Genomic DNA, 12,238 nt, shown 5'->3' with positions numbered 1-12,238 from the left:
ACCGGCATGGGTTGGTTCTCTGTCGCAGGGGGCGGAGTAGCTGCCGTGCCTGCCCTGGGGGGTGAGGGAGCTGCTGTGCTTGCCGTGGGGGGTGGGGTAGCCGCAGGGCCTGTTGCTTTGTCATCAGCTGCAGAGACGTTTCCTTCCCCTTGGGGGTTCTGAGTGGTGTTAAACAGGGCTCGGTAGGCGTGGGCCAGGCCCCAGCACATTGTAGTGATTTGCGTCTCCCTGGAATGGCCAGGGTGACAGCATACTTCTTCCAAATATTCTACTAATTTTTCAGGGTTCTGCACTTGTTCGGGGGTAAAGTTCCAGAACACTGGGGGTGCCCATCGCCCTAGGCATTTGCCCATGCTATCCCACTCGCCCTGCCACTCATAACTATCCATCTTTGGGGCAGATCTCTGGATGACGTTCTTAAATTGCTTACTAACCTTGGATAAAACCGCAACAATATTCCCAAGGAGTACCAAGAGATGTATCTTAACTACCCAGGGATGTTCAAGGTACTGACAAGTTATTTTAACAAAGGAGATGACATCATAGAGAAAAGTAGCGAGGGTGTCATTAACTCTTCCCCGCCAGAACCAGGACATTCCCTAACTGAAAAATCAGAGCAAATACCTTTCATCTGATCACAAAATTTACTCTGAATTCAGTGAATTCAGTGGCTGCACTTGCTGTGGAATGATGCTGTTGGTCTCTGACGTGGAATGCTGTGCTTTAAGCATCTTCCCTATCACTTGATGTTGTCTTTTCTCCCCACTTCCAATCTTTTTAAGTGTGTTTGTGTTTATTTCCTTAGGTATCAGTCAGCTGTACTAAACGCTCTGGTTCTTTCTCTGTCTGGATTTTGAGGACGGTGTTTAGTTTGTGTCTAATCTGCAGTTGTTCATGCTCCTCAGCAGAAGTGACTTTCCAGTCATAGCCTCAGATGATCTGAAACCTCCCTGGAGAGGAATGCTACATACCACGGCAAATGTACACTTTTTGCTTCTTCTCTGTATCTTCGATTACCCAAAAAGGGATATGATCCTCAGTCTACAAGTGTAGACTGTCCAGACGTGTCCAGCTGCCACAATGAAGGGCTGTGACAGACGCCTGCCGGGTCCAAGTCTTGTTCCCCATGCTTTTACCGAAGATAACACATTATAGGTAACAGACATAGCCTTCAAGGTCAGGTTGGACGGGGCTCTGAGCAACCTGATCTAGTGGAAGATGACCCTGCTTATTGCAGGGGGGGTTGGACTACGTGTCCTTTAAAGGCCTCTTCCAACCCAAACTGTTCTATGATTCTATGACTCTCTCTTCATTTGCCCTCTTCCTTCCCTACTTTACTTCTCAACCTAAGGCTAAAAGGGAAAAGGCAGCACAAGAGGAGCCTTCACCCAAGGAACTGGTTGGAAGTCTGCCCCTTGGCTGTGATTTGTTTTGCTCTGATTTCTCAGGGATGGGAGTGGGATAAAATTCCGCATCCTAAGGAAACCTCAGAGCTTTCCTATTCACTCAACTCATGCACTAAAGCTTTGGCACTCTGGGCATGTGGTCAAAACTTGTCTCAAGGATTTGGACATCTGTTGGTATTTGCCAAAACTTGCTCTGTGCTTCACTGGCTTCCCACGACCAAGAGAAGGAAAATATGACAAGCTTTATTGATGGAATAAGTGGATGCAAATAATAATGTATATAAATGAGAAAGCTCTAGTTGGAGAGAAGAGATCAAGCCATTTTCACTTTTTCCCCCCTTCAGGGAATGGCGACCACTGTAGTCATTATCTTTACATTTCCAGCATGTAGTTCTATACAAAACTTTCTTTTCACTTCAGTCTGACATGGTTTTAAAAATAAGACTTGTTTTGCATTTCGTAGGGAGAAATAGATACCAAGAAATGTGGCTCCATGTTAGTACTTGGTCAAGCTGCAAGTCTCACACCAAGGTATCACTTTGCTGTGCTGGAGAAGGTCTATTGTGAAAGACTTCCTTACAGGTTTGTAAGACCAAGTGGCTTGTGTTCATCTGTGTAAAGGCTCAGATTGTCTTCCTCTGCAGAGCACGTTTTGCCCTCTAAGCACTGTGGGACACTCTGCTCATGCAGACATTTGAAGAGCTGTGCTTGTGTGTCTCAAGGTGTGTAGAGAACGCAAACTGTGAAATCATTGTGGGGGGGAGGAGGAATACTGAGCCTGAGACTAGAGCTGAAGTAGGCTTTGCTGAACCCGGGTGTCAGGCAGGCAGTGCAGGCACCGCTCTCCAGCCTCTCTCCTGGAGCATGCACAGAGAGCGAAGGGCTGGCTCCTTCCAGCTGGCAGCGTGGGTGGGCACGAGGGTGACAGACACCTCCTGATCCCTTTAGCTGTGACAACCTCCCTGCCCCCAGCTGAGACCTGCCGTGGTGGTCAACCCCTGGCAACAAGGCTTTTAACAGACCGACCGGTCGATAACTGGATAGAAGCAAACCTCCTTGTCCCTTTGAGCTGAACTCCACAGCTGATGGCAGGCACAGGAGCTTGCCGAGTTTACTGGGGAAAACACTTCCACTGTACAAGCCGGTTCTTACAGTGCAGGCTGGGTTTTAGGCTGCAGTTGTGCTCTCGTGCGGGAGCCAAGCTAAGCTTGCGCGAGCAGCCCTGCTCTTTGCCGTCCCCTTCCCCAGCGCTCTCCTCTGCAGCATTAATGCCTTCAGTGGCATTTTGCCTTGCATTACCCCTTAGTCAAGTGGTTTCAGCCTCTGTGGGAGTCTGTTGAGAGGCTACCATCTCTACGAAGTAAAGCCATCGTTTTGACACTGGCCGTGAAGTGAAGAGAGATTTGGAAAATCCATAAAATCAAGCAATTCTGAATTTCCATGTGCAATGTCCCTCTCTCTCCCTTTAGTTCCCACAGCCGTAGCCCTCCCTCTCCCCAGGTCCACAGGCAACTTGGCTCCCTGTCCCCCAGTCCCCACAGTCAAATCCTTCCCTCTCCCCAGAGCCTTGGGCCATATCCCTCCCTCTCTCCCAAGTCCTGGGTCATGTCCCTCCTTGTCCCCAGTTCCCAGAACCATATCCCGTCCTCCACCCCCAGTTCCCACAGCCATTGGTGGACAAGTCCAGACAGATCAGAGGTGGGATGTAGGTGGGGTGTGATGATAGGTTAACTAGTCCAGATGGAGCAGAGGTGGGGTGTTATGGTTGGTTCATAAGCCCCAATAGCCCTTCTGGGACTCGGCAATAAAACATGGCAGTCGAATGTGGACCTTCCCAAGCCCTTTTGACTGGTCCAAGTCACTCATCCAAAGAAGCCATGTCCTGCTTCCTGCCAGCCTGATAACCATGGTTATCTAAGTCTTTGCACATCCTGATATTAATCTTAGCCCACTATTAGTGAATGACTGGATTTACTGTCATTTCAACCCGGGTAATTGTGCTGCTGATTTGCATTTGTTGTGTAGTTATTCTGGGATCAATTGTTCATCTCTCAAGCTTTTGCTCTGGTGTCTGTTACTGTATCCCAAAGCTGTAACTGGGCCAGGCCACCTCAAGCTCCTACAGGAGGCGACCATTTGTAGGCACTGAAGTCTTACGTGAACAGTTTACTGAGGTCCTCGACATCTCAGGAGTGTCTCTCTAGGCAGGAACACTCACCCCCGAGCTCACAGCCTGCTGTTCATCTTGTGCCCATGGAGGTAGGTCTGAAACGCTCTGTGCATGTTGCCGCGGGGCTGTCTGGTAGTCGGCCCTGTGCCAGGCTCACAGCTGCTCGGCACAGGGTTTGAGAACTGCCCCGAGACAGGCTGTTGTGCCTCCCTGCGTGAGCGAAGGGAAGGACTGGAGCAGGTCAGAGGGGTGTGCAGGAGCTATCCCTTTTTCCCTCTCTGACAGGTGAGGTGGCCAGGGAACATGGAGAAGAGTGTGAGGAGACGTGTTTTGGATACTGTCAGGCCCATGGATGAAGAACTGGTATAGCAGACATCCAGGCAGTAAGTAGAACGGCTTCCCAGACGCTTGCATGTCTCAGCCTACATCTCCCCAGCCTCCGTCCCGAGTGGGGCGAAGGAAGCACTGAGCTGTCTCTGGTCTTTGCCAGGTGCTGGCATGTAGCTGCACTGCTCCAGCTGCAACTGTCGGTTGTCTGGTCGAGCAGCTAGAGCTGGACCATGCTGCCATCTCCTCTGGCTCCCGAGGAGAGGCTCTGCAGGGCTGTCCCGTGCCCTTGGAGTAAGTCACTGTGGGACGGTAGGGAAAGCTGACCCAGAATCAGGCTTTGTCCTTCCCAGGGACTTTTGGTGCCTTCCCCTGGAAGGCACGTTTCTGAAGTGCTGTGTGCAAGAAATGGGGCCTTTGGCTTTGTAGGCAAAAGTCAGAGCATGAGAGAAGAGCCTGTTTGTCGAGGAAGGCTTTACAGTGCTGCTCTGCGTGGTCCCACAAAGGTTTTGTGGTACCTGCCGCAGTGTCCCCTGGGCAGTGGCTCCAAGCACAGCTGGAGCCCATCTCCTCCTAGAGGGCAGGAGAGCAGGGGAGAGGTCAGGCAAGTGGCACCTCAGAGGATCTCCTCTCAGGGCTGGAAGCTGAAACAGAGACCGGGACAACTAGTCTCCCAAGGGGCTCTGTCCCAGGAGAGGAAGGCTTGGAGAGATGCTTCCTGCTGCTGCGTGTGTTGGAGGCATGCAGGGGGCGAGGGACTGACTCGTTGGTGTGCTCATGGTCTGTGATGTCCCTAGGGCCTGTAGGAGTGTGGACCTGGCTCTGTGGGGCAGGGGAAGCTGGGACAACGGATTGTTTTGAGGAGAGGCTGCCGTCTTGCTGGGGCTGAAGTAGCCTTGAAATTCCCCCTGGCCTGCAAGGCCACCCTTCCCTGCCTGCAGGGCCAGAGCCAGAGACAGTGCCGGCACCAGAGCTGAGGAGGGTTCCCAGGGCCACATCCCTCCCTCTCCTCCACTTCCCAGGCCATATCTCTCCATCTGTCCCAGGTCCTGATCTTTATTCATCCTTCTCCCCTGGTTCCCACAGCCATCCCCCTCTCCCACCAGTTCCCACTGCCCTGTATCACCCTGTCCCACCAGTTCCCACAGCCACATTTCTCCCTCTCCCCCATTTCCCTGGATGCCATATCCCTCCCTCTTACCCAGAACCGTATCCCTGTGTTTATCCATTTCCCACAGCCATATCTCTCCCTCTCCCCCAGTTCCCAGGGCCACATCCCTCCCACTCCCCCAGTTTTGCAGCAGTGAGCAAACCAGCACGGAAGAAACCAGGCGTGGCCCCTCTCAGCATCCCCGGTGTTTTTATTTCTGAGGGACCCCGGGGGACCTGGACACCCCACTCAGAAACGGAGCCAGGGGAGGTGGTTCACGTGGTCCCCTGAGCCTGGCTCTTCCTCCTGGACCCTCTGCAGCCATGATAGGTCTTCACTGGTCTCCGGCGGGTAGTGGAGGCAGCTGCACCCGTCTCTGTCCCACTGCCCGGACGGACCCCGGCCACGCTGGCGGGGTATGGGGGGGCTGCGCTCCCCATGCTCAGCGAAGAATCTCTGGTGCTGGGGACCTCCAGGCTGCCCCTGCCGCCACGGCCCTGGCCCTGTGTAGGGATGGAAGCAGCCATGGCGATGGCGAGCCACCCCAGCATGGTCATCCTCCACCTGCAGGCAGTGGATGACCATGATGGGCCTCCGGCAGAGCGGGCAGGTGGCAGCAACGGCGGTGGCAGCCCAGCGCTGGATGCAGGCACGGCAGAACGCATGCCAGCACGGGTCCACACCAGCAGGGTATTCGAGGGGATCCAAGCAGATGGGGCAGGTGTCCCCCTGCCGGGAGATCCTGGCAGCTCCTGGCACTGCCAGCTCATGCCTGGATGCCTCCAGTGCTGGTGCTGGGACTTGGTGTCCTGTCAGCTGCTGGTGGGACTTGATGTCTCGTCTGCTGCTGGCGGGGCTTGATGGGTGCTGCTGGCAGGACTCGAAGGCTCGGGTTCCGCTGGCGGGACTCGGTGGCTCCTCGGCTGCTGGCAGGTCATCTGGCGTGCTGTTGGCAGGACTCGATGCCTCGGGTGTTGCCCACAGGACTTGACGTCTCATGTGCCGCTGGCAGTAAGCAGCACTGGCATGTATTGCTGCCCATCACATGTGATGTCATGGGGTGACTGTGACTCTCTGGTGTCATCACAAGGCTCTCGGGGGCGCACCCAGCAGGTCCCCCAGAATCGGAGACAGACCCAGTGATGCAAAGCCCATCCGGCAGCGTGCTTCACACCTCCACCTTTGCTCAAGCCCCCTTCAGGCGGGCCCTGTTGTTGTTGGTTGTTGTGCCAGCATCAACACTCACAGCGCGGTTGGGGTTGGCAGGGACCTCCGGAGCCCTGAGCTGGCTGGACCCTGGGCAGCACTGAAAAGAGCCAGGCTCCATCTTCTTTGCACCCTCCCTTCAGGTATTTAAACATATGGAGAAGATCCCCCGAGCCTTCTCTTCTCCAGGCTGAACAGTCCCAGCTTTCTCAGCCCCTCCTCATTGGAGAGATGCTCCCAGTCCCTTCACCATCTTGGTGGCCCTTTGCTGGACTCTCTCCAGTCTGTCGCTGTCCCTCTTGTCCTGGGGAGCCCAGAACTGGACACAGTACTCCAGGTGTGGCCTCACCAATGCTGAGCAGGGGGAAAGGATCCCCTCCCTTCACCTGCTGGCAATGCTCCTCCTCGTGCTGCGCAGGACACCGGTGGCCTTCTTAGCGGCAAGGGCACATTGCTGGCTGAGGTTCAATGTGGACCAGGACCTTCTCTGCAGAGCTGCTTTCCAGCCAGGCACCCCAGCGTGTCCTGGTGCCTGGGGCTGTGCCTTGGCTGAACCTCAGGAGGTTCCCGTCAGCGCATTTCTCCAGCCTGTTGACATCCCTGTGGGTGGTGTGATCCTCTGGTGCCTCAGACACTCTTCCCAGTTCTGTAGCACCTGTGTGCTGAGGGTGCATGTGGTCACCTCGCAGTAGAAGGTGATCAGGATGGGGATGCATGACTTGCCCTTCGCAAATCCGCACTGACTCCTCCTGATCACCCTCTTGTCCTTCATGCCCCTGGAAATGGCTTCCCGGGTAGTTGCTCCATCCCATTTCCCGGGATCGAGGTGAGGCCGTCTGGCCAGCAGCTCCCCTGTTCCTCCTCCTTGCTCTTCTTGAAGAGGGGGGCGGCATTTGCTTTCTTCAGGCACCAGGAACCTCTCCCACTGCTGGGACCTCCCAAAGGTCGTGGAGAGCGGCCCCGCGCGGGCACGAGGAAGCTCCCTCGCGGGTGCGTCCTGCCAGGCCCCTGGGCCCGTGCAGGGCCGGTGTCAGCGTGCCCTGCCCCGCTCCTCCTCCGCCAAGGGTCCTTGCCCGGTCCCTCTGCTGCACAGCGCCTGGGGCTCCCGAGGCGGCCCTTCGACCAGGCGGCGAAGGCAGTGGCAGGACACGGGCCGCGCTCGGGGCTGGTCCCAGGCACAAGAGCCCCGTGCGGGGCGTGGGCGACGGCCGCTCCCGCCCAGGCACCCGCCTTCTCCGGCGGCGGCGGACCGCTCTGGGCGCTGCACCCGGAAGCGGCTGGGGGGCGCTCTGGGCGTTGCGTCCGGAAGCGGGGGGGCCGCTTTCGGCGGTGGCACCCGGAAGCGGCGGCAGGTTGGGGCCGCGCGGCGGCGGCTCCGGGCTGCGCGGCTGAGCGGGCCGGGCCGTGGTGGCCGCCGAGGCCACCCGAGCAAGAGCGGCCCCTTCGGCGTACGGCACCGGGGGGCTGGCGGGGTCCGGGCCCGAGGTGCCCCGCTCCACTCCCTCCGGGACACCGGGCGGGGGCGCCGGCGGCTGCTCCGGGTGGGGGTTCCCCCCCGCTTCCCACACCAATCCTGCGGGAGAGCAGCGGCGTGGCGCTCCAGCCGGGAGCTTGCCCGGGGTGAAACACAACCGGCAGCAAAGCAAATGCGTGGGCTTAACGTGGGGGGTGGGTGGGGGGGTCGGGCAGGTGTTGCTGCCCAGGGCGGTGCGACGGGGCTGGTGGAGGGGCCTCGCACACCCTCGGCCCACCTTGTCCGGGAGCAAAGTGTTGGGGAGGCACAGTAACCGGTAGGCAGAGGGTGCGGGAGAGCAGCCATTGTTTTCAAGGTGGAATGCGTGTGTGTTTCAGTGATGCAGTCAATAGTAGATGCACATAAACATAGAGGAATTTCTGTACTATACCAAATAACATTGAAGTGCTGTGTGTCACAACATTGTGGCAATAAAACATTGCTGAAAGAATCATGCGCATCATGTCTTTGCTTAAATGGCAACTCTCCCTTTATATGATGTTTTTAGGTGCTTTTGGGTGTTGGGAATTTTGTCTCTCCTTCAGACACAGAATGGGCAGAGTATAGCACAGTAGGGCCACAAGAGGTGAGGAGGAAGTTGTCACTCTGAGTGACGTAGATGAAAGAAGCTGACGATTGTGCTATTCAGCGATCTGCTTACCTGTGTCATTGCAGTAAGTAATTCAGCAGTTGCAGGTAACGTAATGTTAAAGCAGTTAAGTCAAGTAGGGAAACTCCATGCAGGAGGGAAGGATGGGTTTATTTAACAACAAAACCCACTTCACTCACAGTCTCGTACTGGGAAGCACGAAGATGCACATGTCGAGTGGTCTGTCCATGACGTTGGCACCGAGGCCTGAGAAATTTAAGGAGCTTCAGATAACGATTAGCCTGGGCTGATAGGGATCAGCTGGTGAGAGCTGCAGTGCCACAAGGAGCTTTAATAAGGCTGTATGACACAGCCAAGCAGCCAGCACAGCTCGTTCCAAACACTGATCTTCAACAGCACAGAGACTCTCTTCTGAGTTCTGCTTCCCGAGTATGTCCTAGGAAAACAGACTGGACTAAGGTTTATGCATGCAAAAGATTCAAGGATGAAAATCCAGCAGACTGCTTGGATAGATTAAGAGAAATGTTTGTAAGTAATGCAGGAATAGAAAACCCTATGGAGCAAACAAGACCTGCACTTGTTTCAATTTTTGTTCAAGGCTTGGGTTCTAAAGTTTCTGAAAATACCTGGAATATTTTAATTGGCTGGGAGGGAAAAAAGTAGAGGAAATATTATCATAGAATCGTAGAATGTCTCAAGTTGGAAGGGTCCCATAGGGATCATCGAGTCCAACTCCCTGCTCCTCGCAGGACTACCTAACACTGAACCGTATGATTAAAAGCATCATCCAGACACTCCTTGAACTCTGACAGGCTTGGTGCTGTGACCACTTCCCTGGGGATCCTGTTCCAGTGACTGGCCACCCTCTCAGTGAGGAACATTTTCCTAATATCCAGTCTGAACTTCCCCTGATGCAGCTCCACTCCATGTCCTCGCATCCTGTCGCTGGTCACCAGAGAGAGGAGATCAGCACGTCCCCCTCCGCTGCCCTCCTTGAGGAAGGTGTAGACTGGGATGAGGTCACCCCTCAGCCTTCTCTTCTCCAAGCTGAACAAGCCAAGTGACCTCAGCAACCTCTTGTAAGTCTTGCCCTCGAGGCCTTCCAGCATCTTGGTCACCCTCCTCTGGGCACACTCTAATAGTTTGATGTCCTTCTATTGAAGCGCCCAAAACTGCACACAGTACTCAAGGTGGGGCTGCACTAGTGCAGTGTAGTGGGACAATCACCTCCCTCAACCAGCTTTCTATGCTGTGCTTGATGCACCCCAGGACACAGTTGGCCCTTTTGGCTGCCAGGGCACACTGTTGACCCATATTCAACCTGCCATCAACCCAAACCCCCCGATCTCTTTCCGCGGGGCTGCTCTTCAGCCTCTCATCCCCTAAGTTGTAGGTATAACCAGGATTACCCTGTCCTAGGTGGAGAATCTGGCACTTGCACTTCTTAAATTTCATACGGTTGGTGATTGTCCAGCTCTCTGGTCTATCCAGATCTCTCTGCAAGGTCTCTCTACCCTTGAGGGAGTCCACAGCTCCTCGTAGTTTAGTATCATGTGAGGCCACATCTTGAATACTGTGTTCAGTTTTGGGCCCCTCACTACAAGAAGGACATTGAGGTGCTGGAGCGTGTCCAGAGAAGGGCAACGAAGCTGGTGAAGGGTCTAGACAACAAGTCCTATGAGGAGCAGTTGAGGGAACTGGGGTTGTTTAGTCTGGAGAAAAGGAGGCTCAGGGGAGACCTTCTCACTCTCAACAACTACCTGAAAGGAGGTTGTAGCGAGGCGGGTGTTGGTCTCTTCTCCCAAGTAACAAGTGATAGGACAAGAGGAAATTGTTGCGCCAGGGGAGATTTAGATTGGAGATTAGGAAAAATTTCTTCACCAAAAGGGTTGTCAAGCCTTGGAACAGGCTGCCCAGGGAAGTGCTTGAGTCACCATCCCTGGAGGTATTTAAAAGACGTGTAGATGTGGTGCTTAGGGACATGGTTTAGTGGTGGACTTGGCAGTGTTAGGTTAACGGTTGGACTTGATGATCTGAAAGGTCTTTTCCAACCTAAATGATTCTATGATTCTATGATCATTGGCAAACTTACTTAATGTACATTCGACTTCTGTATCCAGATCATTTATAAAAACATTAAAGAGCATTAAAGAGGTAGAAAACCTCTTACTTGCTGGGCACTACGCACACTTTTCAGACACAGTTGGCAGTCATTTACACATTCTGTAGTCATTCAATAGTTCAAAAAAGAAAACATAGCTTACAACTTCGTTTCATACAGCTCACAGCCGAACGTCTGGTTCCCAAGCTCCTCATATTGACTGAGCTTTCTATCCTCCTAATTACTAGCATTTGAAAATGTAATGCACTGATAGAAATGGGAGACCTTTCCCCTCACTCCAACCCATTTCTTTCTAATGTCACAATTTTAGGTCATGATCTGTGTATTCTGAACACTTATATTGCTAACATTACTTTACTGAGCACACCCTACTATCTTTAAGATACCAAGCAATCCCCCGAGAGGAGAACTCAGGTTTTATGAGCACAATTGGCTTCAGTTATCCTGTAACAATTGTGGTCCATGTCATCCTAGAAGGTGTACTAATAATTGTTTTAAAGGTCATTGGGAACATCGTTGACAGGTTTGGAGTTGGGGAAGTATAACCACGGAAGGTGCCTCTGGACACATGAACTGGTTCTGTGCAGACTACACCAGCCACTAACAGAAGAGCTTTGCAATACAGGGTATTGACAATTTAGGAATAACGTCCTGATGAATTACACATATCCATAGTTGCTTAGCCTGTTTCTGTAATCATATAGCCTTTATATTGCTTATAGGTTTTTACAATTGTGGGAACTTGTGATACTGATACTCTTGAAACTCCTTGAATCCTTTTTGTATATCTACATTCATCAAGAACTAAAACAATTGTGCCAAAATGGGTGGCGACCCTAGTAGGTCAGCCCCAAGAACCATATATTCCCTGGGCTTCTTTTGTTGTTTAACACTTTTTAGTGATAGTACAGCAGCTACCTCTAATTTGGCTATTGCCTCCATACAAGCAATAGCAGTCAAACTCAATTTTTCTTCCCCTAATGCCTCTGTTTGCCATCATTAGTTTCCCATCTATACCCAGGCCGCTCAAAAGATTGATGGGAAACACTGTTCAGCCGTTGGGGACTTAATTCTTGGTTATCAAGCCTATTAACCGCTCTTATTAAGATTTTACTTCCTGTAGTTGTTATGCTCTTGCTGTTGCTTTTTTCAATGTGTTCAGACTTGTCTGACAGACATAATATGTAGGAGTATGCAAGGGTATAGACGTACCCTTCCTGATGACCCTTTATAAGGCAGGTGTGCCTATAAAAAACAAAGGGAGGACTGTTGAGAATTGTTAGGATTAATAGCCTTGCTTAGCACTAGAAGCTAACGTATTCGAAGCCTTAGGCCGCAAGAGCTGACCAAGAGTAAACTTTTTGATAAAACTAATGCTGCAAACACAGAACTAGCTGAAACCAGCAGATGTGAGCAGAATGAAGAAGAAAAGGACCAAGGAAACAATTCCAAGAGAATGAGAGAACTTCAGAAGAAGGCCAGCCCAGTAATCAAGAAAACCAATAAGAAATCAAGAGTCCACCAACCAGAATTAAGTGATTGGACTTGGGGATTGGGTGATGGGTGGTACGGGTATAGTTGGGGTGTGCGATCTGCAATAGAGGTCCCTCTTCAGAGGCACCCAGCTCGAGCTGCTCTGCATGTCAGATAAATAAACCACTTATTTACTCAGCGGATCGGCGACTTGTCTTCTTCAAGCGACTTGTCCTTCCTCAGGGAACCTAGGGCCAAGCC

The 12,238-nt window shown here is 52.8% G+C and overlaps 1 long non-coding RNA gene across 1 annotated transcript; it reads left to right on the top strand.

The window, feature by feature from the left end:
- Window positions 1–8,255: 8,255 nt before the first annotated feature.
- Window positions 8,256–12,180, top strand: LOC142086412 (uncharacterized). The gene is made up of 2 exons (XR_012675113.1): window positions 8,256–8,446; window positions 8,564–12,180. It is a non-coding gene; the product is annotated as an uncharacterized LOC142086412 (long non-coding RNA).
- Window positions 12,181–12,238: the final 58 nt, after the last annotated feature.

The sequence above is a fragment of the Calonectris borealis genome, chromosome 10 (genome assembly GCF_964195595.1).
Source record: "Calonectris borealis chromosome 10, bCalBor7.hap1.2, whole genome shotgun sequence".
NCBI classification, from domain to species: Eukaryota; Metazoa; Chordata; class Aves; order Procellariiformes; family Procellariidae; genus Calonectris; species Calonectris borealis.
The sequence above is the reverse complement of the archived record's forward strand: the minus strand, read 5'-3'. Positions and strand labels throughout refer to the sequence as shown.